The following is a 25,718-nucleotide window of genomic DNA, read 5'->3' on the forward strand; positions in this document are numbered from 1 at the left end:
TCGTTGTTCTATGGGAGCTCTCGGCCCGCCGAGCTCCTCGGCGGCTTCAGGGCTGAACTGGCCGAGGAACTCGATGTGTTTGGCACGTCGAGTTCCTCGGCCGTGTGTACGGGGCCTAAGAGTCCACCGAGAGGTACCGGAGGTGACGTTGGCAAACTATTTTCCTTTGTTTATATGCCTGTTTTTACCTTTTACCATGTGAGTATCCGTTTGTATTCTTTCTGCTAAATAAATGTTAAAAACGGTATCACACTATTGGTGCTTTATCCCTCTGGGTGCGAGTCATTGGCCATCCTGAGACGTGACCACCAAGAGGGACCTGTGTTTCCTTGAATCAGAGCCTATCTGGATAACCACCTTTACAGATACGTTTGGCAAACTTGGCCTTGTGTTTTAGATCATTGTCATGTTGGAATGTCCAAGTATGTCCCATGCGCAGCTTCCTGGTTGATAATGCAAATGTTCCTCCAGTATTTTTTGATAACATACTGCATTCATCTTGCCAACAATTTCGACCAAATTTCCTGTGCCTTTGTAGCTCACACATCCCCAAAACATCAGCGATCCACCTCCGTGTTTCACAGTAGGAATGGTGTACCTCCCCACCACCACCACCACCACCACCACCACCACCACCAAAGAAAAAAAAAAAAAAAAGGAATGGTGTACCTTTCATCATAGGTCTTGTTGACTCCTCTCCAAATGTAGCATTTATAGCTGTGGCCAAAACGCAAAATTGTGGTCTCATCTCTCCAAATGACTGTGCCAGAAGGTTTGAGGCTTGTCTCTGTGCTGTTTGGGGTATTGTAAGCAGGATACTTTGTGGCATTTGCATAGTAATTGCTTTCTTCTGGAGTCTCGACCAATGCATCCCATCTTTCTTCAAGTGTCTCCTTATTGTGCATCTTTAAACAGCCGCACCAAATGTTTTCAGAGAGTCCTGTATTTCACCTCAGGTTATTTGTGGGGTTTTCTTTGCATCCCGAACAATTTTCCTGGCAGTTGTGTCTGACATTTTAGTTGGTCTACTTGACCGTGGTTTGGTTTCAACAGAACCCCTCATTTTCCACTTCTTAATTAGAGTTTGAACACTGCTGATTGGCATTCTCAATTCCTTGGATATCTTTTTATATCCTTTTCCTGTTTTTTACAGTTCAACTACATTTTCCCGCAGATCCTTTGACAATTCTTTTGCTTTCCCCATGAATCAGAATCCAAAAACGTCAGTGCAGCACTGGATGAAAGATGCAAGGGTCTGTCAGGAGCCCAGAAACTCATTTACCTTTTATACACACACACTAATTACAAGAAAACAGATCACAGGTGAGGATGGTTACCTTTAATAGCCATTCAAATCCCTTTGTGTAAACTTTTGCACTTATTATCAGGCCAAAATCATCAGGGTATGTAAAACTTTTGATCAGGGTCATTTGGGTAGTTTCTGTTGTGATTATGACTTAAAAAGAGTAAACACAGTGATTGATAATAAATGGCTTCAACCAAACACTAACCATGAGTGATAGAAAAGTTTTTGTGTTATCATTCATATTCTCTGAAAAATGGCCAAGAAATCATAAGTTCTGCCAGGGTATGTAAACTTATGAGCACAACTGTATATATCTATTTGGTTTGCACAACAAGAATTCAGATACACATACATTCTTAACCATTTGTGAGAAAACTTTCAAAAACAACCAAAGCAGGTAGCATTTGAACAGACGTTGCCTTCAAAATACGTCCACTTTGAGTAAACCACAGTACAAATAACATCTGACTTATGACAGCCAAGAGGAAAATACACTGATGCTTATCTTTCAAACGCAGTGCATTTAAGCAAAGTCAAAGCCAGGCTGCTCTTAAGTTAAAGCCAACAAGTTATTTCTTGACAAGAAATGTTTACGATGTGAAGGTTACATTGAGCAATGACTCGTAGACATCAACTGACATAGAAATGTCACATATCACCAACATGAAATTAATGTTGATAGTTTACAAATGGAGAAAGCACCTTGTGCAAAAAGAATGGGGTGTATACCTCTGCACGGATAAAAGGAAAAATACATTTAGTATGGATGTACAAAAAAGAATCACTACCTGCATGTACTGAATGTCCTTTAAAAATGCAATGGCTTTTCATTGCATGTTTTTAAGTGAATGTGTATTGTTGACATTTCTTCTAAAGTGCTGAATTGCAGGGAACTTATGGTGTTTTTTCTCGTTGGGAGTCTCAATTTTCTCGTTGTGTTTCTCGTCGGGCTGGTTTATGACGAGAAACACGTTTGTGTGTATGCTTAGAAACAAGCGCATGCTCAGAATAAAGTATGAGACGGGAGCGCACCTTCGGTAAAAGTTAGCACATTTGTCACGCTGTAACAGACTGAAAAGCGTGAATCGTCTCTTACCAAACTTTTACTTAACACGCAGTAACATGAGATTAGCAAATGCAGCCCCAAGGGTTGTGCCAGTGGAATCGAACTTCCCCTTTATAGTGCCGTCGTACGTGTTGTATGTCACCGCGTTTGAGAACGACGAGATTTTGTCTTGACAGTGTGTATGCAAAGAAAGCTTGACAAGATTCTTGACAAGCCTGACAAGAACCTCGTCAAGGAAAAAAATGTTTCTTTTACGACGAGATCCTCGGTCGTGTGTACGAGGCCTGAGTCTTTGAACTGATCGCTATTTCCCTGTAGAACAAGTTAGTTCTTAGGTCCAGGCTTTACCAGGAGCTTCCACTTCTGTCCACATTGAGATTAGCCTACTATCTGAACCATAACAGCCTCACACTCAGCAGCTTCTATTGATCATTAAAGTTTTGGCATTTGACCGTTGAATGACGGGAGTGGGGTTTAGTTCTAAAAGGGGTCGAGCTTCATCCTGCTATGGGCTGTAGATTAGGTAAAGCCTGGGTCTAGGATCCAAGTTTTTTTTTAGAAGTACACGGCCATCACTTTGAAGACCACTACCTAACTTGCAAGTATAGAAGTGTGTCTGTAATTCTGCTCTGTTGTTACTTTAGAAATGTTTTAGGCCAGATCAGGTTCACTATAAATGGTCTCTGCATGCATAAGATAAAAGCTTTTTTTTAGTAGATTGTAAAAGCGACCCCATGGCTATATAGAAGGCAAAGTCCTCTTCAATGCTGTCAAACCATCCCCTGAACATTGCTGCAAAACAACACTTACAGGAAGGAGTATTAATCTCCATGGTACCCAGAAGCTCTGAGGCCCCGTACACACGGCCGAGGAACTCGACGTGCCAAACACATCGAGTTCCTCGGCCAGTTCAGCCCTGAAGCCGCCGAGGAGCTCGGCGGGCCGAGAGCTCCCATAGAACAACGAGGAAATAGAGAACATGTTCTCTATTTCCTCGTCGAGCTCCTCGTCGGCTTCCTCGGCGAAATTGTACACACGGCCGGGTTTCTCGGCAGAATTCAGCCAGAAACTCGGTCGGAAGCTGAATTCTGCCGAGGAAACTGGTCGTGTGTACGGGGCCTCACAGTTTCCTCCCTCTTACCTACATTACTGCAGGAAGTGACAAAATTAGGTCAGATGGAGGAACCAGTGAGTGCTGCAGGGGACTGTGGAGATTGATACACCCCCTACAGATATCACAGCAAACTTCCAAAAACTGTTTTGCAGCATCAAAGGGTTTTGTGGGCAGCAAAACGGGTGAATATGCACTTCTTTTTTTTTTAAAGATATGCCTTTGATGAGTATTTTCCTTATGGAGAAGAAACTGAGAAAACATAAAATGAAAGGCTAATGTGGTTTTCTGACCAACATATTTCTGTTAAAGTATAGATAAACTGCCCCAGCCAGTATTATTATATGCTGCCTTTGACTTATGGGGTCTGGTTTGTCTCTGACCAACCAAATCTGCCCCAAACTCTCTTTGAAATGTTTAAGTTTTCCTAACCATAATTGCTTCTACCATATTTTGTTGATTAGTTCTGGTAGTCTGTGGCAAGGAGACTTATGGATATGCATCATGCCAACTTGGCACCATTGGTATTGTTAATGGGTTGGCCTGGTAAGATGATGAATATTTGAGAGCATAGAACTAGAGGGTTCTTGAGGAGCTTTCCTCAGAGAAAGACCAGAGTGTCTTGACTACATTTTAAGGTAAAAACTTCCAGAGGCAAATGCTGAACGGGCCGGCACAGAAAATAAATCTGCCTTTGAAGGGTCTTCATAGCTGAACAGTTGTTGTTCTACATTCAAGCATACACAAGAGCCTTGCTTTATGGAAACATAATACCTCTTCTGTTTTATGTTGTGGTTCCGTGAGTGTTTGGGTTTTGACTAACTGTGTGTTTGTGAGGTGCAAACTGCTATTGCTATCACTCTTAGTATTTATTTTGAATAGTAGAACAGGACTAATTTATTACAATTACCACTATAGTGACCCATTGCTGAACCAAGTTGTCATTAGGTACGGTAAATCAATAAAATACCTATAAACATATTCATTAAAGTAATGCTAAAGACAATGAATATGAACAATGTGCAACAAACCATAGCATTCAACCAGAATTCTTTATGATCTGATCTGACTATATATAATAAGATGGATGTGATTGGTTGTAATAGGTTACTGCCTTTTGATATTTCTCTTTGCCCCAGTAAATTGAAATGGCCTATTTACCTTTGTAGCAAGGTGAATCAATGTGCTGGCCAGCTCAGTCTATGGTAATGTGAAACTCTCCTGGTAAGATACTGGACATGAAATGAAAGATGATGATGACAGTAGAACTGATGAAGAGATCATACAAATTAGTCTGTGATATGTTTGTTGATTGATCAATGCAGCACTGTAATAGGGTAATTCAACATATAACATAGATGCATTCTATTATTTGATCTATAGTTTTTCAAAAGGATGCAAAAAGAAAACATTTAAAACACTAGTTGTTCATTTCAGGTGGGCAAAGAATAAAAGAACAGGCACTCAATCCAGAAATGGTTTAAACCTGTGATGAACACAGTGAACTCGAAAACATTAATTTATTAAAACAGGTCTTAGCACATCTCAGTGTGATACCATTTCAGATCACTGTTTTAAAATGGTTGTAATGTTAAAATGTTGTTATGTGATGTTCTAGAGTGCAAACATCATTCCTAACTTGTATTACCTGATTGTACAGTAGATCCACTGGGACAGCTGCACTGGCCCACACTCCTCATTTTGGTATGAATCCAAATCACAGATAACTGGGCATTAAGTAATATAAAGATTTATCAGTCTCCTGGACCAGTATCACACTTTTTGGATGACGTCTCTGCCTGGCTACCGTACTTTCTCCCCTCTGAAGTACCCAATATCATTCTTGGTGACTTTAACATCCCTGTTAACATCTCTGGCTACATCTCAACTTCTCAACATAACCTCATGTTTTGACCTAACACAATGGACACACACTTCCACTCACTCCAATGGTAACACCCTTAAGCCCCATACACACTATTAGTTTTACTGCAGGTTTTTCTCTTCAGGTTTACCAAAACCATCTAATATGAGGTCAAACTTTAAGAGTTTCAATTTGTATGCAATCAGGCAGGCCCTTGCACTACATGGTTTTGGTAAACCTGAAGAGAAAAACCTGCAGGAAAACTGATAGTGTGTATGGGGCTTTAACCTTGTATTACCCAATTTCTGCACTCCTGGCGACCTCACCAAAACCCCTTTCCTCTCTCTGATCATAATCTCATCAGTTTCACAATGTCCTTGACTTCAACCATCCAAACCTCCGAGCATCAAAGGAATACTCAGAGAAACCTTCACTACTTTAACCCTTCACTTCCCTATTCTACTACTGCCATCTTTATGATAAAATCTCACCCTTGCCCTGTCCTAACCTAGCCACCTCTGTCTACAACAATTCACGCTCATTCTCATTGAAAGCACTTGCTCCTTTAATTACATGGAGAATCAGGCCCCAACCATTACAACCTTGGTGAACTCATGACACCAGAAATCTCAAGAGGCATAGCCATTCTCTTGAGAGACTGTGGCATAAAGCCAAATCCCTGCACGATTTCACCATATACAAAGCTGTCCTCCTGAAATACAATTCCTGCCTAAGTGCTGCCAAAGAAGCCTACTTTGTCACTCGTATTAATACCTTGTCATCAAGTCCCCTGTGCCTCTTCTCTACCTTTAACTCTCTGCTTTGTCTCCCACCCCCTCCACCCACTAACTCACTCACTGCCCCAGGGATTGCAAATCATTTAACAAATAAGATTGAGGACACCTCCACTGTACAGATATCTTACACACTTAAAATACCCTGTCTAACAGTACATTCAACACTTTCCTTTTTTTTTTGAAGCGGCTGCTACTGAAGAGGTTACAAAACTTGTCTCACATGCCCACCTATAACCAATCATCCCCTCGATACTGTTCTCTCATAACAACTATGCACACCCTATTCTTCTATCCTATGCTCTCTCACTCACATCTTCAATCTCTCACTATATACTGGCACCTTCCCCTCCCCTCTAAAATATGCACAGATCACCACATACTTAAAAGCCCTTACTTGACCCCACCAACCTGAACAACTTAAGACTTGCTCCCATACCTCTAAACAAAATTGAATACTTAGGCCCAGATTCAGAAAGCACTTACGACGGCGCAGCGCCATGTAAGCCGTTGTAAGTCCTAATCCAAGCCGTCGTATCTATGCGCCTGATTCTTAGAATCAGTTACGCATAGATATCCATTAGATCCGACAGGCATAAGTCTCTTACACCATCGTATCGTAACTGCATATTTTTTCTGACCGCTAGGTGGCGCTTCCGTCGAATACTGCGTCGAGTATGCAAATTAGCTAGATACGCGAATTCACGAACGTTCGCCCTACCGACGCAGTAGAGTTACGACGTTTACGTTAGGCTTTTCCCAGCGTATAGTTGCCCCTGCTATATGAGGCATAAGTGCGGCGTACCGATGTTAAGTATGGCCGTCGTTCCCGCGTCAAAATTTGAAAAGGTTACGTCGTTTGCGTAAGTCGTCCGTGAATGGGGCTGGACGTCATTTACGTTCACGTCAAAATCAATGACGTCCTTGCGGCGTACTTTGGAACAATGCACACTGGGAAATTCCACGGACGGCGCATGCGCCATTCGGCAAAAACGTCAATCACGTCGGGTCACAGTTGATTTACATAAAACACGCCCCCCTGATCCAAATTTGAATAAGGCGGGCTTACACTGGCCGATTTACGCTACGCCGCCGCAACTTACGGAGCAAGTGCTTTGAGAATACAGCACTTGCCCGTCTAAGTTGCAGAGGCGTAACGTAAAGTGGATACGTTACACCCGCACAAAATTACGCCGCCGACTGTGAATCTGGCCCTTACTCTACAACTGCCTGAGCTCCTACCTCATTGAAAACAACCTTCCTAACCCCTTAAGGCTGCATTCACACCTGAATGTTTTGTAGCTTGAAGCTCAAAAATGCTGGAAGGGGAAAAATCAATGATTCTCTATGGAGATGATTCACATCTCCACTCCAAAACGCCTGAAGCCAAATGTGTGAAGCTCAAACAAGATCCCAGAAGTTTTTTTTAGGCAGATTACGGGCGTTTTTCAGCTTTTTACATCAGTGTCCATTTGACCTGTACAAAATTGCGGCAAAATGCCTCAAAGTCGCTGCAAGAAAAAAAAAGATATACTCAGGTGTGAATGCAGACTGGCTTTCGCTCACAGCACTCCATAGAATTTACCCTACTAGAACTCACTAATGATTTACTAACTGCTAAAACAAATTGCTAAAACCTACTTCATACTCTCTATCTCTCTGGCCTTTAAAACTGTTGACCATCCGCTGCTTCTCAATAAACTACACTCCCTTGGCCTCTAAGATTCTGCCCTTTCCTCCTCCAACAGCTTCCAATACCATCTCTACACCCATGACACCCAAATCTAAATCTTGACTCCTCACCTCACTCTTCTCTTACTAATTTGCTAACTGACATATCAATCTGGATGTTGCACCACTTCCTCAAATAGATCTTTCTAAAACCAAGCTGGTAATATTCCCTCCCACCTCGACTCATTGGAAACATACTCACCGGTCTTATTACCTTCCTATAACAGAAAGGTAAAAAAAAGCTCAAATGATAATCCCTTTGGTTCTCCACAATTCCTTCTTTACATTAAAAACACTAGGTAATTGTAACAGGTGCTCCTCGCCTGTTGCTTGTAATGCGTTCCACGCTGGAACACATTACAGCAACCGCACAATGATGTCATCGCTCGGCGCTGTGTGCATTCCAGATTGGAACGCGGAAGTTTCGAGCGCACTCGGCACTGGATTTGGCATAGCTGCCATACGCCTGTCCCTTGCCTATATAGGCATTCACTTTATACTACAAGCCGTTCTATTATTATCGGCCGTAGCCGGCTAGGCTACCACCCTTCCCTGGACCTGGAGGAATCCCACTATTAAGGCTACACCGAACTACAGGTACCAACAATTCTTAACCCTGGATGCCTGCCTGGTTGAAGCTAATCAGATTGCCATTGCCGGGGAAAACCTTAAAGACCTTCCTTCTTTCATCCCTACACCACGGAATCCCATAGCTGTTTAACAAACAAGACTCAGTGTCTGCAAACGAATAAGTAGCCATTGTGTCACTTGTAGTGCTTTAGACTCCTTTACTACATGAATTGCATCTAATCAAATTGCTGTAATCAACACTGGCTTACTAAGTACTACCATACACCGTGAGATTGTCTGTTGTGTTCTCGGCAACTTATTGTGGAGTATCTTAAAGGAACATACACTCTCAAAATACCTGTGCTATATTTGCCACTCTTATGCAACTATTAGTTGTCTCTACAACTCCTATTTACTACGCGCCTGACGTAAGTGCTACTTGTTTAATGGGCCTATGCCCTAAGTTGCTGAACATGTTCGCCTAAACTTTTCTATGCTAAGGGTTGACGTATTTCATACCTTCTCCCTTAGTCACCTGATGCACAACACTATGTTTAACTGATAATCACTTGCATACAGTTGTGCATTGGAATCTACAAGTGTTTGTTATAATTTTAAACGCTAAGCTCTGGTCGCATGTTGTAATACGTCCAAGCTTAGTAGCTCAACACCTTTATTTATGTGAGAGAGAGATGATGTAGAGAACCCCCAAACTCCTGTTTGTGTGGAGTGACGCCTGGGGTACAATACTGAATTCTCACATAAAGAAGTGCATTGAAATCCTTGCTAACAGCAGTTGAGGTTCACTCCCGTTCACCAGAGCCGTTACAGTAATAAAGTTTCACTTCTCTTCCACTACTCACAGGTGGATAGATCTCATATAGCATTTCCCAATACATGATGAAAAATAAACTTTATATAGTGTAAACCAAATTAATAAAACTCATAAGCCTTTCAAACAGTCAGTAAGTTGATTAAATGTGTAAGATCAAGCCATAACTAGTGGCTATTTTTTCAAGCGGTTATTATAGTGTTGTGTGCACTTTTTGTATTGTTTTTATGTCATTTTATTAAATTAATTTACATTTAGGGGAACACACAGGGGCAAAGAATGTGCATAAAATTCTACACAAAGGCCTTAACTAAGGAAACAAGTCAACTTCCTGGCATGTAAAAGCATAGGGATGACTGAGAACTGATAGTTACCTGACATTCAGAACCTGGTCTTCAACAGCCATGCTCTCAGAGCCAGCACCTGAGAAGCAGGTGTACTGAGCCCAATGAATCAAGAGAACATTCACTGTAAAGAAGCAAGCATCCCTAAACCTGATGACAAATCTGTCTAATTTTTTGATTGAACTTGGAACTCACACAGACTCACACGCAACATCTCCTACTTGTATCAAAGGACTTGGAAAACATTAGTGGAGGGATCTTTCCCCAGGTTTAAATTGCTGACGGAGGGAGTCAATTTGGCTATTCTACATGCTTGGGATGTGGGCGGCAGACAGGGCTGAAATGCACTGCTCTAGTGCTGAGTTGGAGATCCACAGTGACAAATAGAGTCTGGATATCTTGCATATCAGTTGCACAGGGTGGTCAAAATACTAAGTCTGTTTGTCCTATGCAGCAAGAACATTGCAGACCAATGGTCTGAAATGACACAAGGTTGTACAGTGTTGCCTCCAAGAGGGCCACGATCAGGCACTAAACCCTCAAGCAGGCCCAAACTGAGGGCTGGTTCTGGGACTGAAGGATCTGGACACATTGGCAGAAGAAACAGGAGTTTTTTCTGAGGCAGTAGAGTAATGGACAGGGTTGCATCCAATATCAGGCCTAGGTACTAAAAGTGAGGAGTTAGGTCCAACGATAATTTTTGGAGATTGAGGATCCATCTGAATGTCTGCAGAGTCCCCACTGTCTGTTGAATGGGGTTTGAAAAAACTAGTCCTTAACGGAGGGGTGGGAGCAATCTCTTTCTGGGAGGACATCATATGACGTCTTCCCATTCTTGCCACACATACGTGCCTCGCGCGTGTGGGGGGTGTACAGTGCGGCGATCACAGTTAAGAGCCCATGACATAAGCTCTTTACCACGTGATCATTTGTGTCCAATCATAAGGAAGGAGAGCCGGTAAGCAGCATTCCTCAGCATGGACATCTGCACTGACAATCAGGGCTCTGATCATCAGTATCCCAATTATCAGTGCAGCCCCAACAGTGCCCACCAGTGTTGCCAGTCAGTGCCCACTGCCTACCAGTGTTGTCAATCAGTGATGCCTGTTAGTGACCATCAGTGATACCTTTCAGTGCCCAGCAGTGATGCCTGTCAGTGCCACCTATCAGTACCGATCAGTGCTGCCTATCAGTGCTTATAATTGCTGCCTATAATTGTTGACTATATGTGCCACCTATCAGTGTCCTTAAGTGCTGTCTATCAGTGTCAATCAGTGCCCATCAGTCCTGCATATTAGTGCCGCCCATCAGTGCCCATCAGTGCTGCATATTAGTGCCTTCTCATCAGTGCCCATCAGTGCTGCCTCATCAGTGCCCATCAGTGCAGCCTCGTCAGTAACCCATCAGTGCAGCCTCGTCAGCGCACATCAGTGAAGGAAAACAATTACGTATTTACAAAATTTTATAACAGAAACTAAAGTTTAAAAAAAAAAAAAAAAACTGTGGTGATTAAATACCCCCAAAAGAAAGCTTTATCTGTCTCAGAAAAATTATAAAAATGTTGTTTGGGTACAGCATTGCATGACCACGCAATTGTCATTCAAAGTGTGACAGCACTGAAAGCTGAAAATCGTCCTGGGCAGGCAGAGGGTGAAAGTGCCCTGTAGGCAAGTGGTTAACAGAAGTTCACCCAGGTATCCCACAATGTTGATATCACAATAGCAAAGCAAAGCTAGGTCTGGAGCAAGCACCTTGGTGAAGACCCAGTGTGACGTGGACAGGTCAAAGGGAAGAGAAACAAATTGGTAATGTTGTTTGCCCACAGCAAAATACAGATAGCCTTGATAAGGTTTAAATAGGGGGATGTGTAAGTAAGCATTTCTGATGTCCATGAAGGCAATAAGGTCTTCTGGTTGAAGGAGGACAATGACCAACCTGGCAGATTCCATGCAGAACTTTTGGACCTGCTGGAATATGTTAAGAGTCTTCAGATTCAGAATGGTGTAAATGCCTCCATTTACCTTGGGAACAGTGAGCAGGTCTGAGCAAAAACCCCTGTTTCATTTCTCATCTGATCTGAAACAGGGGTAGCAACATGTAAATCCATGCAGGGTTTGGGTATGTACCCCCAAGTCTCAGCCTAGGGGTCAACCGATCCAGAAAGCTGCAAAAGGATAGCCAAAGTGGCCATGGCCCAGCTTTAATTAGTCAGGAATCTTGAAGAAAAGGTAAACATTATAAAAAGGTATGCTTCTCTAAAGAAAAGATGTTGATTATGTAAGGACACTTGCAAAAAACTCAGGCTTGCTGGAAGTGGGAGGGGTTATACAGGAGATGACCCTGGAGCTTTTTTTTTTGCCAGTGTGCAATCAGCTGAAGGTAGCAGCATATAACCCCTGGTTAAAAACTACAGATCCTGTATCCTGTACTGTATAATTAAGAAATAGGGTTTTCCATGTACTGTATTTTTATACCCTTAAAACCGGTGCATACATAATGGAGTTGGAGTATATAAGCATGTGGGGCATAGACAGTAAATCGATGAGCAGAGAATGAAAGCTTAAAGGGGATGTCCACCCCAGGTACCCTGTCCCCACTTCCGTCGGACCTCGCCATGGCAAGGTACCTTACAAGTCCGGCGCCCCTCCTCCTTCCAGGCCAGTAAATAGTTTTGAGAATAGCCTCTGAGCGGCAAATAACTTAAAAGGAAGTTTGCAATAATTGGTCATTTGGAAAAAATATATATTGCGCTGTGAAAAAATAAATTATAAATAGCAGCCAGCACAGCTGTAGACAAAAAGAGCAATGTGTACACATAAGGAAAAATGCAGCGCTATTTATATGCGGGTGTAAATCATCTGATTGTGAATGTGTAAACAAAAAACTTATGCCTCTAGGTATAAATATACAGTCAATGAAAAACATACATATCATCACCAAATAGTGAAATATAGGTGACTAATAAAGTTCAAACGTTGAATTGTGCTCAAAGGGACCCAACAAGAACAGTCCAATCATAAATGTGACTCTTCAGTAGGAAGAAAAGGGTTGATAGAAGCACCACCATTAATTAGGAAGGAGGCTTACCAGATGTTACAGACTTAAGGAGGCATATACCTCATAAGTCGTAAAAGGCTTATAGGTCAAAAAACCAATGGGTGCAGCTGGTCCTGGATCAGAAGGTGGTACTCAACCTCAGCAAACAGGGACGTCAATACGATCTAATAATTGGTCATTTGTCACAAATAAAAAAATTCACATATGCTGTATATCTGCTTTGCCACATGACATGGAAGAAGTCTAGCGGAATTTATAGCATAGGCCAGACATACTAAATCCCAGAGATTTTAATCTAACCTGGGCTTTGTATATTTGATGAAGGAATTTCATTTGAATAACTCTGTTTTTCTGGGAGATCAGTGGCTGCTAATAAAATGTATCAAATTATTGCCATCTATCCTCAGTTAATGTAGGAATCATGGACACCCACTTACTTTGCGCATTGTGGAGCCTATCCTGTTTGCTGTGCAGTACCAAGAAGGGGATCTTGATTTACTGTATATGCAAGGCCTAAGTGTGCATGAGTAGTATTTTTAGGTTATATGTAAAGAAAACTATGGAGGGAGAAAAAGGGTCCTCACATAATTATATGAGGTCCTGGAATTGTCCCTCATAATATAGATCACAAATAAATGTTATCTTTTATTAATCTAGTATGTGACACAAGTAGGTTTTAGAAAGTGAGATTGTGTTAAATTTTCCCATATAGGATTATTGGCTGACTTTGTCCCAGTCCCCATAGGGATGAAACTGTTGTGCGTGGAAACGTTTTGATAAAGTCTGTGCATCTTATTCTAAATTCAACATTGCCCAGAGTCTCATATGAGGAAATTATTGCAGCTTCAGAAGCTGTGCATGCATTGCCTCCCATCGGTACCAACCACTTATGGACATGGGCAAGGAAGTAAAGATAAAAAATCAGGGAAGTATTAAGCCCCATACACACTATCAGTTTTCCTGCTGGTTTTCTCTTCAGGTTTGCCAAAACCATGTAGTACAAGGACCTGCCTGATTGCATTCAAATTGAAACGCTTAAGGTTTGACCTCATATTAGATGGTTTTGGTAAACCTGAAGAGAAAACCAGCAGGAAAACTGATAGTGTGTATGGGGCTTTAGAGTATGTAGGGATTTCTAGGATTCTGTGTGATTATCAAAAAAGGGCAGTGCACATTGAATTTATAGGTTGAATAACTTCTTAGGGACTAGACAGGGGGTATTATGTGTGTAAAGTCATTTTGGAAGAAAGATAATTTTTAACAGATGTACTAATCTTATGAGTTTAATGAGGAGGGACATTCAAGTGTAAATGTTACCCTTTAGTATATTTACATTAGGCATTACGTTTAAGACCTCATGCACACAGGAAGTTTATTTCACTCTTTTAGAAGCCAGCAGTGTTTTTCAGAAACAATGCCGGATTCTTGAAAAAATGTCTAAAGCTTTTACAAGTGTTTAGGAGCTTTTACAGGCATTAAGCTTTTGGGCCTTAATTCATTTCATTGGTCAGAATAAATAATTTCTTCAGGCCATTGAAATTAATTAATGCCCAAGCACTAAACACACCTAGCATTTAAGAGTGTTTAGTAGCTTTTAGTAGCGTCAAACATTTTTTCTGACCAAACTCTGCTCCTGGAGGCACTGGAAGTGTTTTTTTTCCTGCCACTAAATGCTGCAGTACATGGACACATAGGCTGCCATGCAGGGGAGTTTAGAAGCAGAAAAAAAAAAAACACCAGATGCCCCTAAGAGCAACTGTAAAAAGTGGCCAGTGTGCATGAGGCCTTACAAATATTGATCAAGGGAAAGTTGAGCCACAATATTTATGTTTAGTATCATATTTATATGTAGTCTTAGGCACTGTACACACGATAGAACATGTCAGATGAAAACGGTCCGCGGACCGTTTTCATCGGACATGTCCGCTGGGAGATTTTGGTCTGATGGCTGTACACACCATCAAACCGAAATCCCCGCGGACAGACAGCGCGGTGACGTGGCGATGACGGTGATGCAGCCACGTCACCAAACCAGGAAGTAAAATACTTCCACGCATGCGTCGAATCCATTCGACGCATGCGGGAGATTTCTGTCCGCTGGTTAGGTGTACTAACCAGCGGACATGTCGGACGGACGGGTTTCCAGCAGATAAGTTTTAAAGCATGCTTTAAAACGTTTGTCTGCTGGAAACCTGTCTGCTAGGCTGTACACACGGTCGGATCTGTCCGCTGAAACTGGTCTGCGGACCAGTTTCAGCAGACATGTTCGATCGTGTGTACAGGGCCTTACTGGGTAAGAAATGGTGGTCTGCCTAGGTAGTCCTTTCCATTGCACACATAGCTGAACACTGAAAGGAGGATTTCTGTACAGGTTAAGTACTCCATAGCTTAGCTCAGATTTTGTATCCATGGTTCCTGATGCTATAATCATATTGACAATTGTAATTGTAATTTGTTATATTTTTTTATATAATGCCATCATATTACCCTCAGAATGAATATGAAACACATTTCCTCTAAAATTTCCAAAAACATAAAGCAACCCTGAAATAACAGCAGAAAGTATCCAAAAAAAGGTTCAGATATCTTTGTTTGTGGGTGATAAAAGGTATAATTAGTGAGTTTATCAGTCTATGCTGTAAGAGCAGGTCCAAATGGGTGGTTTACTGTCAATAAAACTGTCAGTTGCATTCTCCCCTTGGCACTGTCCAGCTGACCATGTAAATAATTCAATAAAAAGGAGTCTTACAATGAAGTACTAATTCAATTATTAACACCTTGTTAAATAGGCAGTGAGAAAGTGAAAGAAATCCCAAAATACACAACAGCAACAGTATTTAAACTATAATTTATGATTATTGATCATATATCTAGTTACTCATTGGAATCAGACAGGACTTCAGCCGTATGGATAGTATCTATAAATGCTCTATGAATGCTCATGGCTTGTGCTCCAGAGTGGGAATGATGTGATCACAAAAAAAAGAATTTAAAGCTGATCTCCAGCTTTAGTTTAAATAGATCTTTCGGCCCAAGCTGACCAGAGCTGTGACTCAGAAGTAAGGAGCCTGCTTGGGGGCCACCAAAGCAAGCTGCCTGCTCTGGAGGCACTCGGGGGGGGTGGGGGGGGGGGGGGGAAGGGCCGGCAGAGGACCCAAAAAGAGGCGAATTGGGGCTGCTCTGTACAAAACCACTGCACAGAACAGGTAAGTATGACATGTTTGATATTATGATTTTATAAAAAGCCACACCTTTAATATAACTTTAAGTGGCTGAGAGGATCAAGAAAACAATATTAGACTTATGTGTTTAAGTGGCTGAAAACACAAAGAGAGCAAAATACTCTGTATGGAATTCTGCAGAAATACTGAGGGAACGATCCAGTTTAAACTATTTGGTAAACTTTACAGAGTGAACAAATGATATGTTATGATACAATTTTAAGAGTTACAGTATTTGAATGTCTCTGTGTGTGTCTCAAACTTATGCATAATTCTGCCTCAACTTTCTCTGACACCTAAGTCTATTGGATAGCAAGGACACTCATCACATTTGGCAGCCAATGGAACTGCACAAGATGAGGAGTTGAACCAGTTATTTTCCATAAAACTGTCATTGTCGACAATTCCCAAGATTTTAATGATCTCGATGTGCTCTGCATATAAAACAAGCCCAGACCTGCTTGTTTTATGAACCTGGAGCCCCGTGCCTCCTTAGAAGCTAAGGTGACCCCACAATCTCACTTTAAGAGTATCTTTATGTCACATTCTTAACTGCTCCCTTATAGCCTATTTTAACACCGGAGTTTCTTTTTGACTGATTCACCTGATTCACTCTCCAAATTCAAATACCAAAATCATATTTTAAATAACCTTTTTTTTAAGTTTCCTGTGTTTGTATGATGGAGATGTAAGGCTAACACATTTGACCTATAGCAAAAAAGATAATACATGTTTGTTTACCCCAGATATTCTTTGCCAATTCACCTTTGCAATATAGAACTATGGACAAATAAAGAGCTGTTTTTTTGTTTTGCAGAAATATTCCAGAATACTGTTATTTGTATAGGGATAATAATACGATTTTTAATAATGGTGGAACACAACAACAACATTAATGCAACTCTGAAATCATGAATAGATTGTCCCTAAATATATAATTATAAATATTTAAATACCCTAATTTAAATTGGTATCAGCCTCTTGAAATCCCTGTAGTGCAGAGCTCAGAGACAGGGCACAAGAAGCCAGTTGGCTACGCTGCAGTGCAAGAAACATGCTAACAGAAGGAGAGGGCATAGTGATGTTGAGAGTAAGGCCTCGTACACATGACCGGTTTCCTCGGCAGAATCCATCAAGAAACTTGGTGGGAGATTTTTTTTGCCGAGGAAACCGGTAGTGTGTACATTTTTCAGCGAGGAAACTGTCGAGGAACTCGACGAGCCAAAAAGAGAGCATGTTCTCTTTTTCCTCAACGGGAATGGAGAAAATTGGCTTGTCAAGTTCCTCGACAAGCCTAACAAGAACTCGACGAGGAAAACGATGTGTTTCGCCCGCCAAGTTCCTCGGTCGTGTGTACGAGGCCTTACTCATTAGTATGTTGCTTCTCCTTCTACTGGAGTGGGGAGACCTGTAAGTGAAAGTGAAGCTGCAACAGAGAAAGATCAGCTCTCCTCATTTGTCAGCCAGCACTGTGCTGTGTGGCAGAGCTGAGTAATCTCAGAACAGGATGGACAGAATTACAAATTCTTTGGCAGGTAAAATATCTTTCATATATGTAATTTGTTTTTTTATGTAGCTGTTTGTCTGGAGTTCAGCTTAGTTATATTAAAAACTGACTTAAAATTAACCCTAAACCATTTTCCAAGGCACCAAGTCACAATTACCCTGCAAACATGTAAGCAAAACAAACTTTTCTAATATAATATAAGCAAGAGTCCCCAAAAACAACAAGGCATATGTATACTGTAAAGATTAAACTACACAATGTCTGAAACCTTGTATAGAACGTGTGGAAATACAGCAAGTTTTTCTTTGGCTCCATTTGCACCAGGTGATTCGGATTCCAGAATTGCGGCAAAATGTGGAACGTATTTGCAATGGCATTATTTCTTAATGGTACCCCATACAAGGGAAGATTTTGCCGTGATTGTTGAGCGACATATCACGCTACAATCGCAGCAAAAATCACGATGCTCCTGGCTCTGTGCCAATATTTGGTACATGAGCCTCTTTTGGAGCGTTTTTGGAGCGGAGGGAGACCCATTAAAAAAAAAAAGCTAAAAAAATAAAACGAGCGGGTGTCACTGCAGATTGCTCAGATGTAAATGGAGCCTTAAAGCTGTAAAAACCCCAAAACTAAAAAATAAACACCATCTTACCAACCTTAACCTCCCTAGCGGTATGATTCTGTCTGGAATTACGTACCAAAAGCGGTACAATTATTTTGCAAGGAAATTTGGTTATTTGTACTGTAGGCCTGTAATTTTTATGAATAACTCACTTAAATCTGACCAAACAAGAATCTTGTAGGCATCCCGGGTATGACATTTTTTTAAAAAACAAAATTATAAATTATAATACAATAAATAATTATAAATAATTATAACAAATAATAATATAATTATAATAAAAATTATTAAAATCACTGAAATTTGCTCAGTTGCAGAATTGTCGCTGTCATTATTTATTTATTTTTATGACGAATTTCCCCACAAATCGCTATCGCACATTTCTGCAAGTGATTATAATTTATTATCGCTGTTTTCTAGCTGATCTAAAACCATTTTTGACATAAAGGGACACTTTTGGACAATCTACAGTTTCCAGGCAGAAAGAACAGTTTTTATTATATAAAAGAACATGCAGGGCACTGGGCAGACCACTAGGGACAAGGGGTGTGTGTATTTTTTACATACAGTACTGTAATCTATAAGATTACAGTATACTGTATGTATTGTGTTTGTTTACTTTTTTGAATTTGGCGCCGTTCTCCGCCCCGTGAGTCGTAACGTCGCAGGGAACGGAGATCGGCGGCACACGGGGAGACTGTGAATCGAGCGAGGAGGACCCGCTCGCTCACACAGCGGGGTGGCATCGCTGGATCCAGGGACAAGGTAAGTAACTTGCCTGTGGATTCAGCGAGCAGGTAAGCCGTGCCGCTGCACACTCTGCACGTCCACCCCGAGCGTGACTCGGGGATACCGATCCTAACATTGAAAACCAACCCCGAGTCACGCTCGGGTTTACCGCTAAGGGGGTTAAAGGAGTTGTAAAGGAACATTTTTTTTTTGCTGAAATGAAATTTACAGGGTATAGAGACATAATAGTTAACTGATTCCTTTTAAAAATTATTAAAAATAGATAAAAATCAATCATATTATGTGCCTGCAGTTTCAATTTAGTTTTTCATATAGTTTCATGCTTATGTGAAGGACAGAGACACAGAGCCAATACAGGGCAGTGTTTGTTTTTAAAATGAAACTGATTGGTTCTGAGGGGTTTTAGACACACAGTAATCAAACATTCTTGATTAGAGACCACAGAGAGAAGCTCCCAGTACTTTTTTCATAAGGAAACAGACAACCAGGAAGTGTGCAGAACAGAGAAGGATTACAGCAAAAACAAACATGGAGGACATGAAATCAGGACTGCATTAGGGTAAAGGAAGCTATTTAGCTAAACAAAAAAAATCCTTTAGTGACCCTTTAAGATGTGGTGTCTGCATTAGTTTCCTTTTTTAGGATTTATTTCACTTTTTTTTTCATCTAGTGATCTGGCCGGTAACTGTTTTTTTTTCAATGGTTAGCTTTTTTTCATTTATGTAAAACCTTTATCCCAAAATGGAGAACACTATTGCTCTGTAGTCGGAGTTTAGCAATAATTTGATAGAACTCTTCTCAGATTGACAGTGCTGCTGTCCATTTCTCCTCTATAGAATGGAGTCACCCTAAGACAGACTGGGGTTGATTAACTAAAACTGGAGAATGCTAAATCTGGAGCAGCTGTGCATGATGGCCAATCAGCTTCTACTTCAGCTTGTTCAATTATGCTTACCAAAAAAACCTGCAAGCCGATTGGTTTCTGTGCAGAGTTGCACCTGATTTTGCACTCTCCACTTTTAGTAAATCAACCCCAAAGTGTATCACTGGCCAGATCTCTAGGTAAAGATAAGAGGGAAAAACCTAAAAAAAATAAACAAATAAAACCACCACATTAATGAATGGTAAACCACAATATATTCTGCTTTTTTGTATTTGGGTTTAATACTGCTTTAATCCCATTCCTATTGAAGTTGAACGCCAAGTTCAGTGACAACATTCCCTACAATGAATATTTCCAAGCATGCATGGAACGGATATTGCTATTTTTTAGCATCCTATGGCGTTAATTTACTAAAACCTGAGAGTGCAAAATCTGGTGCAACTGTGCATGGTAGCCAATCAGCTTCTTACTTCAGCGTATTCAATTATTCTTTGACAAAATAACATGGAAACTGATTGGTTTCTATGTAGAGCTACACCAGACTTTGCACTCTCCAATTTTATTAATTCAACCCCTCTGTATTGAGAAACCACAGTAACAATATTCAAGGCTTTGGCCTGTACATTAGAAACATCACCAGCCACCAGCTCTCAGCTTGTGAGCTACTCACCAGCAATAATAAACCCCTTTATCAAGCCAACTTTAGTCTATATCAACATACTCTGAACCACTTCCTGCATGTGCCCCAAGCATGACACTGTAGCAATGCATATTAAGAGTTGTACTCTTGAAGACGTCACAGCAACAACAAAGCACAGTTTTGTTATAAAGTTTATGTAAATACAATAACTAAATTATAATAATAAAATATATATTAAACTATACAAATACAGCAGTTATTCTTGGTCTTGTTAAAGCTGAACTCTGGGCTTGAGTATGTGGTTATGAGATGGTGACAAAGCAACTACAATTCAATACAAACCTCCCTTTTTAAGCAGCTGATGAACAAATGAATCACGGGAACTAATTTTAACAATTAAAACCAGACTTTGCCAAAAAATACTCTAAATAACAAGTGAATATGCATTATAAACACCACTCACTGTAAGTTATTTTCTATGTTAGTGTGTTCGCAGTCAGACTTTACAATATAACTAAAAGTATTTTTTTCTTTATAATTTTGGGTGGAGTGGAGAAGGATTAGAACACCTATCAGGTTTTTATTGCTCAATTGGGCAGATTCACGCTCTTTATTTGTCATGTGTACTTTTATTACCGAGAGCAAACAGAAGAAAGCTGCTGGGATAGCTTTTTGCCATGAAAACCGCACGTGTGTATGCTTTCTCGCAAAGAAAATTGCCGGGAATCTCGACGAGAAAAATAGAGAACCTGCTCTCTTTTTTCTCATCTGGATTCTCGGCAGAGTGTTTCCTGATGAAAAAACTGTTCGTCAGTATGCTTACCTGTCCCCAGGTAAACCCGCGCATGCTCGATGAGACTTCAATGCATGCGCGGTAGCATACAAGGGTAGTGTAGGGTGTAGCAAGATGGCGGCGACGGCATCGAATGTGACAAGTGCCAGCTCGTCGTAGTCGATGACGTCACCACGTTCTTGCCATTCAAAAGAACAGTGGTTCTTTTGAATGGCTGTCTGTATGCACGGCAAGCTTGCCAGGAATCCCATCAGGAAAACCAACGTTTTTTTTTCCTGACGGGATTCCCAGCCATGTGTACAGGGCTTGAAAGTGAAAGAAAATCCCACATTTTGGGTCCTCAGGAGAACAGGAATAGAAAATAAATCTTCCAGTGGGGACATTAGTTCTGGTGACCATAGTGACAACAAGAAATTCCCTTTCTTTGGAGGGTTATCTTCTCACTTTCTTTTTTTACTTTGGGACAGGAAGTGAAAAGAAAATCTCCCCAGTGTGGCACAGATGTGGCACAGATAATCTCCCCAGTGTGGCACACAGATAGAGTAATCTCCCCAGTGTGGCACACAGATAGAGTAATCTCCCCAGTGTGGCACACAGATAGAGTAATCTCCCTAGTGTGGCACAGATGTGGCACAGATAGAGTAATCTCTCCAGTGTGGCACAGATTGGCACTTTCTCTATTCAAAATGAAATATGAGGTTTGTCTTTAGTTCTACTTTAAATTGCGTTAGACATTTCTTAAAACAAAGATACTGCTGTGTATGTTTTTCATTGTGACCATAAGTGGCACCACGTTACCTTCTTTATATATAAAACATGACTTGAACAACATTTATAATCCCCAAAAAAGCAGTTTTAGCAACTATAGTAATGGCATTTTCCTCTCAGAAACGTATTGGTCATAAAGATGTCCAAACATCTAAACGTTTACTAACTCAAACAACATAAAGATTGACCAATGGAATCAAATTAATATCTGAACTTATACAATTGCATTTGTAACATTTTCAAAGCACTTATTTTGACCCTAAACTTTGATCTTAGAGCGTATGTCAAGGCAAAAAAAGTATGCAGTATATATCCGCAATACATGCACATTTCCCCAAAGGGCCTTGCAAGTACAGAAAAATATATAGCTGTTAACCTACCAAAAATGCACTTAATTCTTAAACTTATGGGCTGACAACTTACATCATTTTTGTGGCATGAGCCCTGCCCCCAGTTATCTTTTGCTAAACTACTCCAAGCATCCTGTTCTCTACAACATAAACCTCTGACAATATCAATCTTTTTTTTTTGCACTTATCAAACAAATATAACAACATGCTTACAATGCTATATTTAACAGTAGTTAATAGAGCTAAAAGAAGTCCATTGTTAGGGTTTACATACACTTTTAGCGCAAATGCAAACTTTTTCCAAACTTTGTTCATGGGGCCTAGCCAATCCAACATTCAATATAAATATCATTAATCTGTGATCTATCATTAATCTTGTTCTAAATTAAACAAATATACAATTAACATGTGTAGATTATTTTAGCTTTAAGGGCTTGCATTTATTACAGTCACATTTGTGAATGTAAATGCAATTTTGATAACATTTGCTATGCACATGTACATATATACAGTACAGACCAAAAGTTTAGACACACCTTCTCATTCAAAGAGTTTTCTATATTTTCATGACTATGAAAATTGTAGATTCACACTGAAGGCATCAAAACTATGAATTAACACATGTGGAATTATACATAACAAATAAGTGTGTAACAACTGAAATTTCATATTCTAGGTTCTTTAAAGTAGCCACCTTTTGCAGCAGACACATCTCTAGAACTGTTAAGAGGAGACTGTGTGAATCAGGCCTTCATGGTAGAATATCTGCTAGGAAACCACTGCTAAAGAAAGGCAACAAGCAGAAGAGACTTGTTTTGGGCTAAAGAACACAAGGAATGGACATTAGACCAGTGGAAATCTGGGCTTTGGTCTGATGAGTCCAAACTTGAGATCTTTGGTTCCAAACCCTGTGTATTTGTGCGACTCAGAAAAGGTGAACGGATGGACTCTACATGCCTGGTTCCCACCGTGAAGCATGGAGGAGGAGGTGTGATGGTGTGGGGGTGCTTTGCTGGTGACACTGTTGTGGGTTTATTCAAAATTGAAGGCATACTGAACCAGCATGGCTACCACAGCATCTTGCAGCGGCATGCTATTCCATCCGTTTTGAGTTTAGTTGGACCATCATTTATTTTTCAACAGGACAATGACCCCAAACACACCTCCAGGCTGTGTAAGGGCTATTTGACCAAGAAGGAGAGTGATAGGGTGCTGCGCCAGGTGACTACCTCTTGAAGCTCATCAAGAAAATGCCAACAGTGTGCCAAGCAGTAATTAAAGCAAAAGGTGGCTACTTTGAAGAACCTAGAATATGAAATATATGTTCAGTTGTTTCACACTTTTTTGTTCTGTATAATTTCCACATCTGTGAATTCATAGTTTTGATACCTTCAGTGTGAATCTACAATTTTCATAGTCATGAAAATAAAGAAAACTCTTTGAATGAGAAGGTGTGTCCAAACTTTTGGTCTGTACTGTACATGTTCAGATCTTATTAAAATAAAATATATTTCCTATAAAATCATTATAATGGGTTACAAAACTTTTCTACAGTCATATGAAAATCACTTAAGAGACCATTTCCACCTAGCCCCAATAAGCTTTTGTTAAGCAGGGTACTACAAACAAACTGTTTTTTTTTTTCAACCCTGTGGGGTTGCACGAAAAAAACTGACAGCTCCGGTCAGAGACACTTTACTAACCATGTGAGGTTAGTCCGGCGATCTCCCCCGCTGAGCTGTTGTGTTCTGACGTCCCCGCCAGAACACTTCGATCAGCACTCTCTGCCATTGGCTGAGAGTGCTGACCGGGAGTAGATCGGTTGCTGGTTATTGGACATACAGGCCGACATACACACGGGCAGAATGTCGGTAGTTTTTTTGAACCACAAATGCCTCCCGACATTCTATCTGTGTGTGTGGGGCTTTAGCCTTGATGCTTGATAACATAGAATGCCATATGGCTGTAATTTGCGTTTCTAAATATTCATAAATGTTTTTGGTATATAACTTCTCTTTTACATGAAATACTATGACAATTTGGTATTACTCTTCCAATGTAAAGATGGCTTCTTTGGTAGATCCTTTTTGAATGATGCCACCCACCAAAACCATCTGTCAAAGTACACATGAAGGTGCCATTACCACAGTAGTAGAGAATGTTCACTAAGTATGCAAGCCAATTGTGTGTGAGAACATTCCTGTTCTTTTAAAATTCCTTTACATGGGATTGGGTAATCAGTGTGAAATCTTTTTATTCTTTTTATTCTCTAAGCCAGTAATCATCAACCCTGTCCTCAGGGCCCACTAACAGGCCAGGTTTGCAAGATAACTGAAATACACCACAGGTGATATCATTTGCTGCTCAGTAATAGCAGTATTCTAGTCTGCATCTCCCCAAGGTAATACATAAAATCTGGCCAGGTTAGTGGGCCCTGAGGACAGGGTTGATGACCACTGCTCTAAGCCCCTAGTGCCCAACCTGCACCTCTCTGGCACTTTTTGTGCGGCCCCTGGGCCCTTGCAGATACTAGTCTGTGATTCCTTATTGTTCTTCTATAGTAGTAAATTCTAGCAACCTCATGTAATATATGTCTCCACTGAGTCTATGACTGTTTCCTGAAGTCTGTCCCCAGTCTCAAACAACTTCTATAGCGCGTTCACTGTTTCTGACAGTTTCATACAGCATGTCTGCAATCCATGACCATCTCTTTTATTATATCGGCAATCTTTGAACATCTATTTTATCATGTCCCCAGTCTCTAACCATCTCTTGTATCATTCCTATAGTCTTTGACTATATCCTGTTGTGTCTCTGTTGTCTCTGCTAATGAATGTTAACTCGATATTATGTATGGCCCTTTGGTGATGTCAGGGGGTGCATTTGAGGCCCATCATATCAATACATTTGGCCACCCATGCTCTACGCAAAACATTTTTTGTTCCTTTAGTAAATCAGCTCTAATATTTACATTACACCTCTCCCCAGATCATAAAAGTCAAGGATCAGAAGCAGAAAACACATGGAGCCGTCCTTGGTACTGTAGTAGGAAGAACAAACTGCAAACAATGCAGACATGCTTAAAAGTGGAAATAGCATGTGTAAAGAGTTATTACTACTACAGTACCAAGGACAGCTCCATGTGTTTTCTTCTTTCGGTCCTTGACTTTTATGATCTGGGGAGAGGTGTTCATGTAAACATTAGAGCTGATTTACTAAAGGAGCCATAGCAGCCAATCAGATTTCAGTTTACTGAAGCATGTGTTCTGATGGCTGGCTCTTGGTTACTGCACTCTACACATTGCTCTTTTTAGTATTAGATATGCTGAACAGTTCTTGCGTATGGTACGTTGACCCTAGGTGAAAGTACATTGTATATTGCTGTAGGTGGTTTATCACAGAAACAAATACTTAATACACCAACTGAAGAGTGAAGCCACCTCTTGGTCCTGTGAACAAACCAAGTTGACACAAAGTTGCCCCACTTAGTGCAGTAAATGCAAGCTCTT

The 25,718-nt window shown here is 40.7% G+C and overlaps 1 protein-coding gene across 1 annotated transcript in view; it reads right to left on the reverse strand.

Moving 5' to 3' along the window:
• The window catches only part of GABRB1 (gamma-aminobutyric acid type A receptor subunit beta1), a 680,617-nt gene that overhangs the window by 653,763 nt on the left and 1,136 nt on the right, over positions 1–25,718 (reverse strand). The gene's annotated exons all lie outside the window — the stretch shown is intronic.

The sequence above is a fragment of the Rana temporaria genome, chromosome 1, assembly GCF_905171775.1.
Source record: "Rana temporaria chromosome 1, aRanTem1.1, whole genome shotgun sequence".
NCBI classification, from domain to species: domain Eukaryota; kingdom Metazoa; phylum Chordata; class Amphibia; order Anura; family Ranidae; genus Rana; species Rana temporaria.